At 37.3% G+C, this 16,908-nt stretch overlaps 1 protein-coding gene across 7 annotated transcripts in view; it reads left to right on the top strand.

Moving 5' to 3' along the window:
- Nucleotides 1-16,908, top strand: part of FHOD3 (formin homology 2 domain containing 3) — a 717,939-nt gene that overhangs the window by 330,680 nt on the left and 370,351 nt on the right. The gene's annotated exons all lie outside the window — the stretch shown is intronic.

Here is a 16,908-nt window from a genome sequence, read left to right as displayed (position 1 = left end):
CTAGTAAGTCTTTACCATGTTCAGTCCTTATGAAATGATTGATGACACAGCATTTGCTTTTGACCCCAGCTAAATGTGGTCCTTACCTTCTCCCCAAGGATTGGAAATTCACTACCATTTTCCTCCATAACTTTTTAAAGTAGAGAAAGAGAACATTTTTCTTATTGACAGCCCTTAAGCATAGCAGAGGGTCTCTTGAGTTTTGGGACAGGCGTCCCAGACCTTGACCCTGGTTTGTCTGTCTTCATATATAAAAGTAGTATCTTGGACATTTTTGTAAGTGAGTAAAGGCCTAGAGGAATGCTTTTGAAATACAGATGTATTGTGTGAAACCAAGAAGATATCTCTCATGAAGGAAGTACATGCAGAAATCCAGGTGCACTGTATCAAAGAGTAGGCAGGGTGCCAGTTGTAGTCATAGGATTTTCAAGCTAGAAGGGACTCCAAAGCTTATTGTACTAAGAGACAAATGAATCTCAGGTAGAAAGTGACTTACTTCAAGGTAATGCAAGAAGTTGAGACTCAAACCCAGGTCTTCTGATCCCAAGTTCAGGGCTTCTTAGTTGTTCTATGCTTTGCTGGTGATAGGAAGGAATCATAATGGGAAATCCAATATATTGAAGCTAAGGAAATGAGGATGCATCTTCCCATGCCAGGCATTCCCTCCATTCTCATCTCTGTCTCCTAGCTTCATTGGCTTCCTTTAGGTCCCATCTTCTCCAAGAAGCCTTTCCCAGTCTTCCTTAATGCTAGTTCCTTTCCATCTGAGATGATCTCTACTTTATCCTGTATATATCATGTTTGTGTATAGTCATTGACATGTTACCTTGTTTGTTAGACTGAGCTCCTTGAGAGCAGAGACCTTTTTGTAGATTTTTGTTGTAATTGTTGCTGTTGTTTTACCTTTCTTTGTACCCTCATTGCTTAGCACAGTGCCAAGGACATATTTGGTGCTTAATAAATGCTTGCTAACTCAGGCCCCAGGAAAGAAAGGACTGAGCTAGTTACAAGCAGCACTTGTTTGAGTCTATGAAGGACTATTAACCCTGACTCATCAACTACATGGATTGTGAGGTGGTTGATTTTTAACTTGACTGAAGCTGACTAAAACCATGAAAATACAGTTTATTTGGGACATGCCTCAGGTGTATAGAGTCTGTGCCCCTTCCCAATATTCCATTATTTTGAAGCAGTAATTATGCATCACAGCTATCTGAAGACAAGATGACAGGTAGCCATGTGTGTGTGCATATGTGTGTGTGTGTGTGGGGGTACTGGTAGCAAAAATACAGCTAGAGAATTAGGGAGAGCACAGAATATGTATTTTTACAGAGAAGAAGTTCCTTTATGCCCTTCTAGTGGTGGCAGTGAATAGAGTTTAATATTTAGCTAGCATCATTTCAGTTAAATTCAATAAGTATTAATCAAGCATCTGCCATGTTCTTGAAGAATCACTTGGTTGGATTATGGTAGGTTCTCACTTTGTTAAAGACTGTAACAGGGGGAAAAAATAGTTGAGGCCTTCGCCCAGGTCAAAAGTAACTTAATTTTGTTTGGAGGTTTATTTATTGTTAACAGAGAAAGAGCACCTAGTTTTTAAAATTAAGTAAAGGTAACATAAACCTGTATTAAATAAATGTTTTAAAATGAACAGGTATAAATTAAGAGCAGCAAGGTGCCACAGTGGACAGAGTACTGGGCCTGAAGCCAGGAAGACTCATCTTCCTGAGTTCAAATCCAACCTCAGACACTTACTAGCTGTGTAACTTTGGGCTAATCACTTACCCCTGTTTGCCTCAGTTTCCTCAGCTGTGTAATAAACTGGAGAATGAAACGGTAAACCGTTCCAGTCATCTTTGCCAAGAAAACTCCAAATGGGGTCATGTCAGACATGACTGAAAATGACTGAACAACCATTCTAAATTATAATCTTTGGAGGTAGGAAGAGTCAGGGAGAAAGGTGAAGTGGAGGAGGCAGGACACAGATGATCACTTGTTGGGTGTGTTCTGCTGGGGATTCCTTTTGTCTATGGCTTGAACCAGCTAACTGCTGAGATTCCTTCTAACTCTCAGATTCTATGACCTGATGATTCTGTGAACAAGAGATGATGAAAGAGAAACAGGCCAAGTAGTATAGGGTCAGAGCATGTTCGAGCTTGAATCAGGTGAGACCTAGCTCTGAATCCTTCTTCTTACTCCATTTTGAGCCTCAGTTTTCCTCTCTGTAAAGCAGGACTAATAATAGTACTTACTTCACCAGGGTGGGTATGATGACCCAATGAGACAATGTAGCTAAAGAAATTTGTAAAGTTTTAATAAATGTCAGCTATTATTAAAAGCAAGAGACAAGCAGAAGAATCTGAGAGACATCCTCAGAGATACGATCAAAGTTCTGAACCTGAACCTTATGCTTTTCTAGTCCGAGATTTTGCCTTTCTTGGCTACAGGACTGTCTCCTTTATTTCTAATCTCTGAATCAAAGTAGTGAGTCCCCTTGACTTTTCTTGTTCTCTAACAAGAATCCCTGGGTTCAGAGATTTATCATCTAAATCCTTAATTACCCTTTTTCTTCTACCCCTGGCACTGTAACCAGATACCCAATTCTAGAATCCATGCTATTTTCCCCTTATTATCCCCAAATGTTACACATTCAAGATCAAAAGAGTTTATTTTTCAGGGTTTATTCCTACTGAAAAAGAAAATATACAAATAAAGGAATAATAATACATCAGGGAAACTTGGGACCCAAGTTTGCTAAATTCATCTCTAACTAGACTTCTCTAGGCTATTCAGCCTTTCAGATTTTTGTACCTGGGAGCCCATAGTATAATGTGCTGTTCCAGTTATTTGTGGCTTTATCCTTAAAATGGCATCCTCTGTAGCATAGCAACCTCTCATTACTTTGGAGTTTGCCTGCTGGGGCAAACTGGATAAGCCCATTCATTTGTTCTAGGGTCTTCTGCTCACTTCTAGCCAGTGGAGAACCTCAGTTGCTGGTGGCTTTGGGGAGTCTTCCTACATTCCTTCCTAATCATTGGCTAACAAAAGATAACTCTTATTTTCTCCTCCCCTCCTGTCTGCCCAGTGAGACTAGGAAATAGAAACTGGTAATGACAGTGTTCCTATCACCTCAAAAGTCAGAGTAATTTAACCTGCCAGTTTATATCCAAGGTTGACAAAAGACCTTCCCTTTCTATACTGAGGTAAAGATATACGAAGGTACTGCGGAGAAGAAAAAGGGAGAGGAGAATTTGACTAAGTTCTGAAGATAGTTGAAATAAGCTGTTCTTATCACAGCTTAGTTGTCTTTTGTCCAGTGGGTTTCTACATTGCTATTACCTTTGACATGCTAATTAGCTGATTAACCCAGAAGTCAGCAACCATTCATCTGGGCTTGACAAGGCCTAACCTCTTAACCCTTTCCTTTTGGCTGGTTGGGGGAGGGAGTAGAAGGTATATACTCATTGTGGGGTGGTAACTGATAGGGAAACACATTTAATCTTTCTGCACTTTACTTTCTTCATTTGAAAAGTTAGAGGATTGTCTTCAGTTATTTTTCTCTATAACATCTCTCCTGATATCTCCTTTTCTCCACTCCGTAGGCACTTTCCTAGTTCACCTCTTGCTGGCACGGCACTACTACAGGGGGTCTTTGTATTGGCTTCCCTGCCTCGAGTCTTTCTTCACACCAGTTCATTTCTCACACAGATACCAGAATGATCTTCCTAAAGCTCAGGTCCGATCACATTACATCCTTTTTTTTACCCTACTAAATACACTCCTGTGGTTCCCTATTGCCTCCAAGATAAAATATAAAATACTCCCTTGGTCTTTTAAAGTCCTTCATAGCCTGGCCCCTTCTTACCTTTCCAGTCTTCTTATACTTGACTCCCCTCCCCAACCTCTGTGACTCAGTGACACTCATCTTGCTGTTTTTATGTAAGACTCTATCTCCAGATTCCATAGCTTTTTCACTGGCTGTACCCCATGCCTTTCTAGGCCCTCTCCCTACCCCTAACAGTCTTAGTGCCTTCCTTCTGAGATTACCTCCCAGTTACATCGTATATATTTTGTATGTAAATAGCTGTTTACATATTATATCCTATGTTACAATGTGAGATCCTCAAGGGAAGAAAAGATGTTTTTGTCTGTTTTTATGTATCCCCAGCACTTGGCCTAGTGTCTGACACATAGTATGTACTTTATAAATGTTTGTTGTATGTTGACTGAGGAGGTCATTGATAAGAAGAAAGTCCCCTATGTTCATTAAAATGTAGTAGTATATTGTGTGCGTGTGTGTGTGGTGTGTGTGTGTGTGTGTGTGTGTGTGTGTGGTAGCAAAGAATTGGAAATAAAGTAAATGCCCATTTTCTGGGGAGCAGCTAACAAGTTGTGGTACATGAATTTAATGGGAGGGGCGGGAGGAAAAAGCATTAAGCACTTTGCAAATTATTTCATTTGATTCTTACAGCAACCCTGTGAGGTAGGTGCTCTTATACCTCCATTTTACAGTTGAGGAAACTGAGGCAGACAAAGGTTAAGTCACTTGCCTAGAGTCACACAGCTAGTAAGTATCAGAGCCTAAATCTGAATTCAGGTTTCCTTGATTCAAGGCTGCCTCTTACTATGCTATAAGAAATCATGAATACAGCGAAGCTTGGAAAGACTTATATGAACTGACACAAAGTGAAATAAGCAGAGCCAGGAAAACAAGCTATACAACAAATACAACAATGCAAATGTAAAACAATTGCTAAATGAAGCTAACATTGTAAAAATTATAATGATCAAGCTTGGCCCCAAAAGAGAATAAGATACCTCTCCTACTTCTTTGTAGAGATAAATGTCCACAAGTATGGAACATTGTATATAACATCATATTTTTCTTTTTTATGTTAATTGGTTTAGCTATTTTTTTCTCTTTCTCTTTTTAAAAATCCTTTGCTATAAGGATGACTCTGGGAGAAAGAAGTGGGAAAGGGAAATATCAAAAAAAAATCTGTACAGATCTATTAAAATATAAACTCCTCTTTTGACATTTAAAGCTCTTTACAATCTGGCCCTTTCCTATCTCTGTAGTCTTTTAACACATTACTGTCCTCCATAAACCCTAAAGTGACAAGAGGGGAGGAGTTGTATATGACCATTTTATTTTATGACAGTATGATGACCCCAAAGACTAAATAAAATCAATTCAATGGCCAGATTTGGTTTACCATCCCTGCTCTAGGTTGGATCCTTTAAGGTTTTTTTTTTAATGCTTATGTCTTAAAATGACCAGGGAAGCACACCAAAAGCTATTTATTATCCACAGCCACATGATTATTAATCCTAAATTTGTTCTCCATTTAACACGAACATAATCTTCTGCTAATATTTAAGAAAGCCATAACCTATATGAGAACAATTCATAGCAGATAAAGTTCTTGTTGCTCTTCTGAAAGACAAATACTTTAGACTTTGTCAGATTGTAACTATATTTAAGAGATAGTGGGAAAATATTAGCTTTTCAAAAGATGTGGAATTGAATCAAGATGCTGATTTCTTCCTTTGTCACCATTGGGAAGATGTCTAATGTTTCTGGGCTTCAAATGCAAAATTTCTAAAGTGAAAGGATTGGACAAAATGATCTCTAAGGGCACTTCCTGTTCTAGAATCTATAGTCCTATGAATCAGAAGGTCTGGGTTCAGTTCTAGATTCTGCAGCTTTCGTTACTCCAGGGATCATGACACAAGTACAAGTTACAGTATTCCTGAGCTTCAGTTTTCCTAATCATTAAAATGAGAATATTGAGTATCTTGTAAGGATGTGACAACAAAAATGATATGTAAATGGTAGCTATTATTAAACTATGAGAAAGTGAGGTACTTTCTAGCATGGTGACTAATAAATGACGATTTTGAAGTGTGGCCCTTGGAAAGGGAGAGGGGAAAACAGCAGCAACAACAAAATATCTTCAGGTCCAGACTTCACAAGTGTCAGAGTAGCAGAATGAAGGCAATGAGACATTGAATCTTTCATGTCTCCCCTTACCACAACTCTCCAAATGAACTCGTTGGCGAAAGTTGTATCAGTATAGGTTACTGTCAAATAGAGCTGATGGGATTGTTGCCTAAATACAGCCAAACACTTTTCCAGTGTATTAAAGAATGATCTTTCTGTTAAAATTTCACTCCTTCCCTCATTTCTTGCAGGCTCATCTTGGGGAAAAGCTGGTTCTGGTTGTTTGATAACTTTGGCAATTCACTAGCAATAGATTATCTTTCTTGAGTTTTTTTGTGGGGCAGTTTTGGTCTCAAACTTCCAGTGTCTGTTTTTTTTCCCCATTCTTTCTTTTCTTAAGAACTGTAAAATGATCTTTAAATCTTTTAATTTAACAGTTCTCAAACTTTGGGGTCTCACAATCCTGTTACACTTTTAATCAGCTTGATATGATTCCACAGGAGTAATGATTATAAGTTCTGTATATGAGGCCTCAGATACTTATGTGTGACTCTAGGCAAGTGACTTAACCTTTGTCTGCCTCAGTTTCCTCAACTGTATGTATATGAACTTCAGATGGTAAGTACACTTGTTTAATCATAGGAAGCTAACTAGAGGCCCTCTACCCTTGTTTTTCCTTGTTATGATGACCAAGCCCAGTGTGACAGAGGTGACTCAATTACATGGAAAGTCCCCTAACTTATTTTTGTGCCTCTAGACCACTCTCTCTTGTCCAACATGAGCAGGTGACTATCTTATGACCACTTAGTCAGTGGAGATGCCCCATGCTTTGCCCAACCCATGACCCCTCCTGCTAATATACCATTTTTGGTTGATAAATAATTTTTGGCCCTTGAAGCAAGATCTATCAACCAATGGGATTCTGTACTTTGTGTAGCCCCTCTAGAGTATTCAAGTATTAAATCTAGTATCAAGCCTCATAAAAATAAGGTTCTGAAAGAAGGGAGTATCTCAGATCATGAGGAAGACCTGAGGTCCTCCTTATTAAAGAGGAACATTTAATGAACTTTAATAAAGTACCATAGGTTCAGAACTCTGCCTCAGAGGTTTTTCTTGCTGATTGGAAAACTGTAATCTCCATATTATTGGTAACCCAGAGGGACAGCAAGGCATGAGCCTCAACCTCTTTATACTAAAGAGCTTTTGTTGTATCTATTGGGTTGTATCTATTGATATTTACTGCAGTGGATATTAAGGTATCTCTTAATGTTTGTTTTTTTTGGTTTGTTCTTTTGATTTTTTGCTAGGCAATGGGATTAAGTGACTTGCCCAGGGTCACATAGCTAGTAAGTGTCAAGTGTCTGAGGCCAGATTTGAGCTCAGGTCCTCCTGACTCCAGGTCTAGTGCTCTACCCACTGCACCACCTAGCTGCCCCCAGGTGTCTTAATGATCAATAAACATTTATTAAGCACCATGATGTGCCAGGTACTCTTCTAAGTGCTGGGGATTAAAAAAATGCGGACAACAGTCCCTGCCTTCCAGGAGCTTGCAATCTAATGGGAGAGACAACATGCAAACATATATGTGTGTGTGTGTGTGTGTATATATGTATATATGTATGTATGTATGTATGTATATATATATATATATATATATATATATATATATATATATATATATATATATATATATATATAAAACAAACTATGTACAGGATAAATAGGAAATAATTAATAGAGGGAAGGTTAGGTTTTAGTTAGGACTTAAAGGAAGCCAGGGAGGTCGGTGGAATAGTTAGGTGGTGCAGGGGGTAGAGTGCCGAGCTTGGAGTCAGGAAGACTCATTTTCCTGAGTTCAAATCTGGCCTTAGGCACTTACTGGCTATGGGACCCTGGGCTAGTCACTAGACCCTGTTTGCCTCAGTTTCCTCATCTGTAAAATGAACTGAAGAAAATGGCAAACCACTCCATCAAATTTGCCAAGAAAACCCCAAATGGGCTCACGAAGAGCAGATACAACAGAAACGACCAAACGACAACAAAAGTTTTCACGTGTTGTATTACCCATTAGAATGTGAACTTCTTGAAGGCAGGGATTATTTTTCTTAGTATCCCCAGTGCTTCGCACAGTGTCTAGCACATAATAAAGAGGTTAATAAACGCTTATTGATTTACTCTTTGTTCCTGTTGTCGTTTTATAACCAAATAATTTTAAAATGCCTCTAGTTTACTAAAAGCAGTGACTCTTCCACCCACCCAACACATGCCATCTCATCTCATACTACTGCCCTTTTTATTCCATCTGATTTCTATTACTTACCATTCTATGCTTTCATCTTGTCCTCTATTTTTTTATGCCTTTTGTTACACCATCATTCATGCCAGGAATGATCTCCTTAACATTAATCAAGGATCAGCTCATATCTACCTCCCAACTCCACCTCCACTTCACCAGTGCCCCTGCCTCTCTCCTCCTGCCCTAACCAAAAATGAACTCTCCTTCCTCACATTTCTCGTTGCTCCTTGCTTGAGCCTCTTTTTTATACATCTCCCTATCCTTAATATCACTTTTTTATTTATATATCTTTCCCCAATTAGATTTAAACTCTCTGAGATCAAGACCTTTCTTTTACCCCCAGAGCCTGGCACAGTACTTAATCAGTGTTCACTGAATTGACTTACACAAATGTTTTGTTGGTGGCTACAAAAACTCTGAAAAGGAAATGAGTTTCAGTTCCAGTAAACTGTTCAATATACACTTTGTGCTATATCTGTCACCCTGTCTAGGTTTAGTTACACAGGTCTACCCTCTAATACACACACAAAAAAAGCCTTGGGAGAATAAACAATTCTTGGTGGTGGCCATGTTGCTCAGTTTTGGCACTGTTGAATTTAGGTTCACTTCTTCACAATCCCAGATTTTTGAATGCAAAAAAATACCTCTTGTTCTCTCCCTCGTACTTATTGTTTCTACTTTCTTACTTCTTATAGAATATATTTCGACTGCATTGTTTTCTTGAAGGTTACCACTGAGCATCAAATCTAATGGCCATCTCCTAGCACCCATCTTTATTTACCTCCCTGAAGCTTTTCACATTGAGGTCCAGCCTCACCTTTTAAAGCTCTTTCCCTGTTGTCTTCTGTGACACTGAACTTCTTCTATGTTTCTTTTATTTCCCCCTCTATATTTCTCTACTTGACTTCTTTTTCTCCTATTGCCTCTCCTGACAATCTCTTCATTCTCTTGCTGTTCTTTGTTGATCTCACTTCATGGATTCTACTATTATTTTTAATACATATGCCTCCTGAATCTGTATATTCTGTGCTTCATGGCTATCTTTAAATTTCCCCTCATTCCCAAAGTGTAGACAGAGGCACTTGTTTTCTGGCTCTGTCCCTACTATTTACTACAAATTTTTAGAGTTGTAAGGGACTCTCGAGATTGTTTTGTCTACAACTACTGCTGTTTTCAGAGGCAGCTTCCAGCTCAGTGGATGTAGCACTAGGCCTGGATTCAGGAAAACTTGAGTTCAAATCCATTGTCAGATACTTCCTAGCTGTGTGACCCTGGGCAAGTCACTTAACCTCTGAATGCCTAACAAAAGGATGCACTGGATCCACTGGAAGAGGAAATGGCAGACCACCAGAATATCTTTGTCAAGAAAACCGAATGGACAGTATTGGCATGTTATGGTCCATAGTGTCCTGAAGAGTCAGACACAACAATAACAACAACAGTTTCTATTTTCTCTGTTTCCCAGATAGCAACTGAGAATTTGTATTGGGAAACTGAAGGGGCTGTTTCTGGTCCCATTTTTTTTCTTATCCATTAAAGAATAATAATATCTACCTCTCTGATTTTCTTTTAAAATAATATCAAGGGATTACCAATGAAGTCACAGTTGTGTCTCTAATGGAAAGTTAAAATGGAATATATTCCTTCATTATTAGTATGCCATGTAACACATTTTGGTTCTCTGGCAAGAAATCTTGGGGGCAAATTCCTTAGAAACACTAAATGCTAACAGTAACTTGAGCTGATTGTTACTTGGCCAGGGACAGAACAATAATATAAACTCTGTTAATTAATTTTCTTCAAGCCAAATTTTGTCACATTTCACAAATTTGTTCCTCCCTATTTCCTCCTCTTCCCCTCTTCCCCCCAATCAGGCATACAGCTAATTTACTTGCTGATCAGAGAGAGATTCAAACTTCCTCAAAGGAATAAAATGTTGGCACAGCTGAACAGTTATTTCCTATTGTATAGCTACAAACAACATTTTGAAAAAAACAGGTGTGAGATTATTTTACAGGTAGTGTAAATAGGATTTTAAAAATATGCAGTAGAGAATAATTTGTGAATCCCCTTATATGGTGCTGGCTTGAGAATACAAGGAATTAGGTTGACTAGCCAAGTGAAAGAAAAGATTTCTTTTGGTGTCAGATCAAATTTTTCCTTAGTTATAGGTTAATTTGTTTGACACTCAGTGAAAGAAGAGGATGTTAAAACAGTTAATTTTATGTCCTTTAGTTTTATGGACCTAAGTGGTTAAAATGCATCACATGTTAGTTATTTCTTTTTTAATTTTTCTAAAGTGACCTAGTCAAAAGTGATTTCTTTTGTTCTTCTCCACCTCTATCAATCTTCCCCTTCCTTCATTTTCTAATTTGCTAACTTTATAACTGACTCTTTTCTTATCATCTTGGCTTTTCTTTTCCCCTAAAAGTGGAGGCTTTTATTGTCTTTCCCATCTTTGTGATTAGCCAGTGTGATACTTTTTGAGCCTCAAAATTTGGATATTTACTGTATGTAGAATGATAAAGCAGTTGATGTTTGGAGTTAATCTAATCCTGTAACTTTACAGATGAGGAAACTGAAGCTCAGAGAGTGATGATTTGCTCAACTATCCAGGAGGAGAGCCAGGAAGAGAACCCAGACCACCTTAGTTCCTAGAAGCCATTGACTCTAAGCATTATGACAATGGGCTATCTCTCTGAGTCTCAGGTTCTTTGTCTGAAAAATAGAGATAATAACAATACAACTATGTACCTCCCAGGATGTCATAAGGCACATACCTTGAAATATGAACTGCTACTATTATTACTACCCATAATTGGTTTGCAAACAGAAACTAAGAAACATTAAAGGTATCCTTCATTTAAAATATAACTTCATTCCTTGCTCTGTTTTGGAGTGGAATGGGAATGGGGATGGTCTGGACCTGTGATTTCATTGGTACAGGGAATTCCTAGTGTGGAAAATCTTTCTACTTGCAGAAATTATACAGAACTTTCTGTAATTTGTAGTCTTTGAGAATAAATATTTGTTGACTAATTGTCTGGGATCCTTGAGATGCTAAAATGATTTGCCCATTGTTATCTTTTGTCAGAGGTAAGACTTAGCCCAGGTTTTTCTGGCTCCGGGCTCATCTATCCAAAGTACCAAGCTACCTCTTCATTTTCATGATAATTTGACTGTAATAATAATTCATATCTACATAATATTTAAAGTTTACCAAGTTCTCTCCTTTCAACCACCCCATGAGCTATGAAGTGCACATATTATTATCCTCATAGTTCAGATAAAGAAACAGGTTCAGAGAGACTGAACCTGGTCCAAAGCCAGTAACTATAGGGGTTAGGACTCAGACCTCTTGACTTCCAGTCTATTCCCTTTCCAGTCTACCTTAGTACTTCTTTGTAGCATATTTGTTGTGGTTCTTGAAGGAAGATATTTATTTTTTGAAATTAAAGTTTGGAGGAGACTGGCATTGTGGGGAAAGTTTGGAGGTCAAGGAGACTATAATAAATGGTGAGTGGGTCACAAACTGGTTCCTTTCTACCTGTTCAGTCTTTTTACCCTTTACTCTCCTATGACCTAGTGACCTAATGACTGTGGCCTTCTTATTCTTCAGTCTCCAAACACCATGCTTTTTCACTGGCTGGCCCCGAATCTGGAACACTCTCACTCCCTTCTTACCACTGCCTCCTAACTTCCTCCAAGATTCAGCTCAGATCCCACCTTCTACATATGGCATTCTCAGCTCCCACCCACTACTAATGCTTTCCCTTTGAGGTTATTTCCAGATTGTACAATATACATATATATATATATATATATATATTATATATATATATATATATATATATATATATATAGACACACACACACACACACACACACACACACACATATATATGCATACACAAGTAGGAAAAATAGGTTGGAGCCATATTGTAGTGGACTTAAAATGCCACAGTTTATTTGGATAACCATCTCATTTATATACAACCACCATATCAACCCCATTGGAGCCTTCATGTTGCATCCCACTGTCTCCATGTCTGGCCATTACCCCTCCCCCTCCAAGTCCCTAGGGAGTCTTTTACAGCATCTCCTATGGATTCTTAATAGGGAAGAAAATAGAAGACAAACCTTCTCCTTATAAAGGAAGCAAATAGCAGGAAGGAAAAAGAGAAGTGTAAATGTGTATTAACAACTTTTTGTATATTAAACAAATATAGACTAAGATATTTTCACCAATACCAAGTTAGGGTACATTACCTAATCTATGATCTTTCTCATTTCTTTTCTTTTCTGCAAGGTAAAAACACTTCAAAACTTTTTTTCCTTTTATTTTGAATCCTTATTTCCTTAGTTCAAAGACTAATTTACCAAGCAATCAAGGCACTGGGTGTGGCAGCTGATGTAAAAAATAAAACCAAACTTATTTCTCCCTTCTAAGTTTTAAGATGTTAAAAAAAATCAGGTGTTATTTCTTATAAGGATTTTAGGGTTAAATAATTCAACCTCTTTCACTTCACAAAAATTGGTTTTCTATACTATCCCCAATTAATACTGTGAGATAAATAGTTTCAACCTACCAAGGCTATGTTGGTATAAAAGTACTGGATTAAGTATTTATCTATAGAGAACATCATAGCAATTTAGAATAGCAAAAGTCTTTAATAATGCTGAAGTCATCTCCTATCTGCATCCAAGAATCTCTATGCACAATATATGAACTTAACGGGTGAGAGTATAATGAAAAAAAAGCCTATGCTAAAATGTCAGGTGAGATTTCTGTTTTATGTAGAGAACAATTATATGTTAAGCACATATAGTTCTTCTGTTGAATAGAAAAAACTTAAATTCCTGAGCTGTGAGCCTTTTGTGATGGTCTCATGATCTCCTTGATGTGGCAACCCACCCACAACAAATCTGGCCCATTTCCTCCCATTGGTTCTTCATAGAAGATTTAACTAGTGTGGCAAAGGTCTTCTAACAGCTGTCCCCCTGTCATCCCTTACTCTCCCTGCAGAACTGCCTTGCCTTTTCTGATTGCTAACCTCCTTGATGTCTTACTGTATTAGAGTGAAGTAACTCTTGATAATACACTGCACACTGCTTATAACTCCACTTGTGTCTCTTTTCTAAGCTTTCCTTTCCATAATGTGACGATAATTATGGTAATCCACTTATCTAGCACTTTATAAAGTACTTTCTCACAAACGTCCCCAAGACCACCTATTTAAAAAAACACCTTTTATTTTCTTTGATTTAAAAAAAAATTAACCAGCATTATTCTCTTTCTCCAGGTCTACCTCCCCCCTCCCCCCCACCTCCCATTCCACACTGGAGAAAAAGAAAAAGAAAAAACAAAATCCTCATAACAGATATGCATAGTGAAGCAAACCACTTCACTTATTGGCCATGTCCAAAAATATGTGTCTCAGTCTTCAGCCTGAATCCATCAGCTCTTTTGGTATAGAATCATAATTGGTCACTGAATTGATCAGAATCCTTGAGCCTTTCTAATATTGTTGCCCTTGTATAAATAGTTCTTTTGGTTCTGATCTCTTCACTTAGCTGCCACAGTTCATATAATTCTTCTCATGTTTCTCTGAAACCACCCCTTTCTTATGATGGAATCGTTTCTTGTGATGGAATAATGTTCTATTACATTCACATAGCATAATTTGTTTTGTCATTCCCCAGTTGATGGGCATTCCTCACGTTTCCAGGTTTGTTTCTTTTTTGCTACTATGGGAAGGACAGCTATAAATACTTTTGTACATATGAGTCCTTTTCCTCTTTTTTTATCTTTTTGGAGTATAATAAACTTAGTAACCACCTGTTTTCCAGAGGGTAAATGCTGATGTCTTAGGAAATATATGTTAAAATTGCTGGAGTAGGAAAGCAAATATGAAACTTCAAAAGACTTCTTATTTTTGGCTGCATGATCTTTTTCTCAGTTAAGTTTGTTGAGTTTGAATTAGCCTTTCCATTTTGTTATCTTGTGTTCAATCTTTTTAAAAAAAGGAGTTGTCTTCATTTTAGAATGACATCAAACACAAATCTGGCCTATCTGGTCTGTCCTTTTCTATGAATTTTTTTTGTTGTTATTCCATCCATGGTGGAATGTCCTTATTGTTCTCTTGTGAGAATGGAGACTAACATATGTCATCTGTTAAGAGGTTGATTAAAAAGACAAATCTAAGATTTCTAGCATGCTAAGAGATGGTGTCTCTCGTGATTAAAATGAAACTTCATTGCTAGTAATTTGTACAAAGGGGGAAAATGCCATAATATAACCAATGCCAGATGGCAGAATTTCTTGTATAGGAATAGCTTTATAATACATGAAACAAAAAAAAAAACAGTTTTAAAATAGCCTTTTAAAAATCATTTCTGACATGCTTTTTCATTGAGCCAAAATATGTAATATTCTTGTGCATGTTAGCAAATCCTTGAATACTGGAATTATAAAGAGCAAATCTAGCTTTAGAGTTTAAGCAAAATCATTTTCATGAGTAGTTAATGAGGAAGACTCCCTCAAAAAAAGAGTATATAATTCAGTAGTAAAAACCAGTGCTGTTTCAAATGGGCACATTTAAAAGGATAAAAAAAATGAGTGGAAAGAATTTTATTTTGAAAAAATCAAGGCAGCAGGGAATGTTACCTGGTTTTCAAGAACAAATACCATCTTATAATTTAAAAAGTGAATGGCAGTGCTTTTTGTAAAAAAAAAAATGAAAGGCATTTGCAGAAAGTTGAGGTTTTTTTGCATGTTCTTGTCAAAATCAGCAGTAGGTTAACTTTCAATGTTTTGCGAGAATTTTTTTTTTTACATTTATAGTTGGTAGTCAATTACAATTCCTCTCAGAATTTAAAGGAACTATTAAATGATCTGAGAACGTTTCTCTTATAAAACAGCAATGGACATGGATATTAATTTAGGATGTTTCCAATTTCATAAAATATACTGATGAGAGGAAATTAAGCAGATTAGAGGGCCAGATTTAGAATACAATCAATCAATCAATTAACATTGTTTGTTAAATGCCTACTGTGTGTCAGAAACTTTGCTGGGCACTGGGGTACAAAAAAAAATCCATGCCCCCAAGGAGCTAACATTCGATGCAAGAAGGAAGAGAGGAGAAGATGATATACTCAGATAAGGTGGCACAAAATATGTGAAAAAAATAAATACAGGGAGCTTCGAAGTTGGAGAGAAGCATTAGCACCTGGGAGAATCAGGAATGCCTCATACAGGAAGTGATCCTTAAGAAAACTAGGGATTATCAGAGGAGAGGAAGATGCTTTATTTAGCACCCAGCATGTGTTAGGCACTGTGGTAAGCACTTTACAAATATTATTTCCAATTGGTTCTAATAACAATCCTAGGAGGTAGATGCTATTGTTATCATCCTCATTTTACAGGTGAGGAAACTGAGGCAGACAATGGTTAAGTGACTTGCCCAGGGTCACACAGTTAGTAAATATCTGAGACTGGATTTGAACTCAGGTCTTCCTGACTCCAGGCTTAGTACTGAATCTACTACACCACCTAACTACCTTAGGGGAGAAGAGGAGGTGAAGAAGGACAGCATTCCAGGAATGACTTTACACAGCTTGTGTAAAGTCAGACAGACAAGAGATAGAATGTTGTGTGTGAGGAATAGCAGAAGGCCATTTTGGCTAGACAGTAGCATATATGATGGGGAATAATATGTGATAATACCAGAAAGGTAGGTTGGAGCCAGGCTATGTAAAAGACAAATAAGTTCAAGTTCGTCCTGGACACATTATGTATATGACTCTTGGCAAACCATTTAACCTCTGATTGCCCCAAGATCTGTGATAGATGAATTACTGATTTGCCAAATGGGGAAGGAAGTTTCCACACATGGGAGTTACTCATTTCAGTTAATCAATCACAGGCTTGAGAGGCCAGGGTGAAGGTGGAGATTCTATTTGCTATTCTTCTTGTTCTATATGGGTATATTTTGGGGGAAAACAAAACAAAACAACACAGCAAAACAAAACACTCCTCAATTCAACCCTATAATAATTATTTCCTTACCATAAACATGAAATTAGTTGTTCTCATTGTAAATTTTTCTCTGTTGAGGAGACCTTCAGTTTTAACACTAAAAAGTCAGAACAGTGAAGTGGATAGAATGTGTATAGATGCATAACAAACATTTGTTAAATTGAAGGTTGCCTTCAAATGGCACATTTTTAAAAGAAATTTCAGAATCAGAAATAAAAACAGCATATTGAAGTTACTAGAGAATTATGGACTATATGATGGGAAAGGGAATAGGCTTTAGACATAAGATAAAGGGAGGTTCCTAGTATAAAAAAAAATCATTAATTTTTTTTACCTAAAATGAAATTGGATATTTTCCTAAACATGATAAGCATTTGATAAATCTTTGTAAAGTTTAACTGGGAAAGTGAATGAAAGCCATGGATTAGGTAGGTTTTCAAACCAACTAAGAAGTATTACTATGCTTGGCCCTCCATTAACCAGAGAATTTAGTCATACTATCCTGCTTCCTTTCTTGAGGTAGATTCACCATTCAGATGAAAGTAGATATTCTTGTATTATTTTTACTTTCAGCTGATAAAGTCCCTTTTGCTTGTATTTTTTTCAGGGACTTGCATTTTGTTTGCT

The sequence above is a fragment of the Phascolarctos cinereus genome, unplaced genomic scaffold, assembly GCF_003287225.1.
Source record: "Phascolarctos cinereus isolate Bilbo 61053 unplaced genomic scaffold, phaCin_HiC Scaffold_4;HRSCAF=312, whole genome shotgun sequence".
NCBI classification, from domain to species: domain Eukaryota; kingdom Metazoa; phylum Chordata; class Mammalia; order Diprotodontia; family Phascolarctidae; genus Phascolarctos; species Phascolarctos cinereus.
The sequence above is the reverse complement of the archived record's forward strand: the minus strand, read 5'-3'. Positions and strand labels throughout refer to the sequence as shown.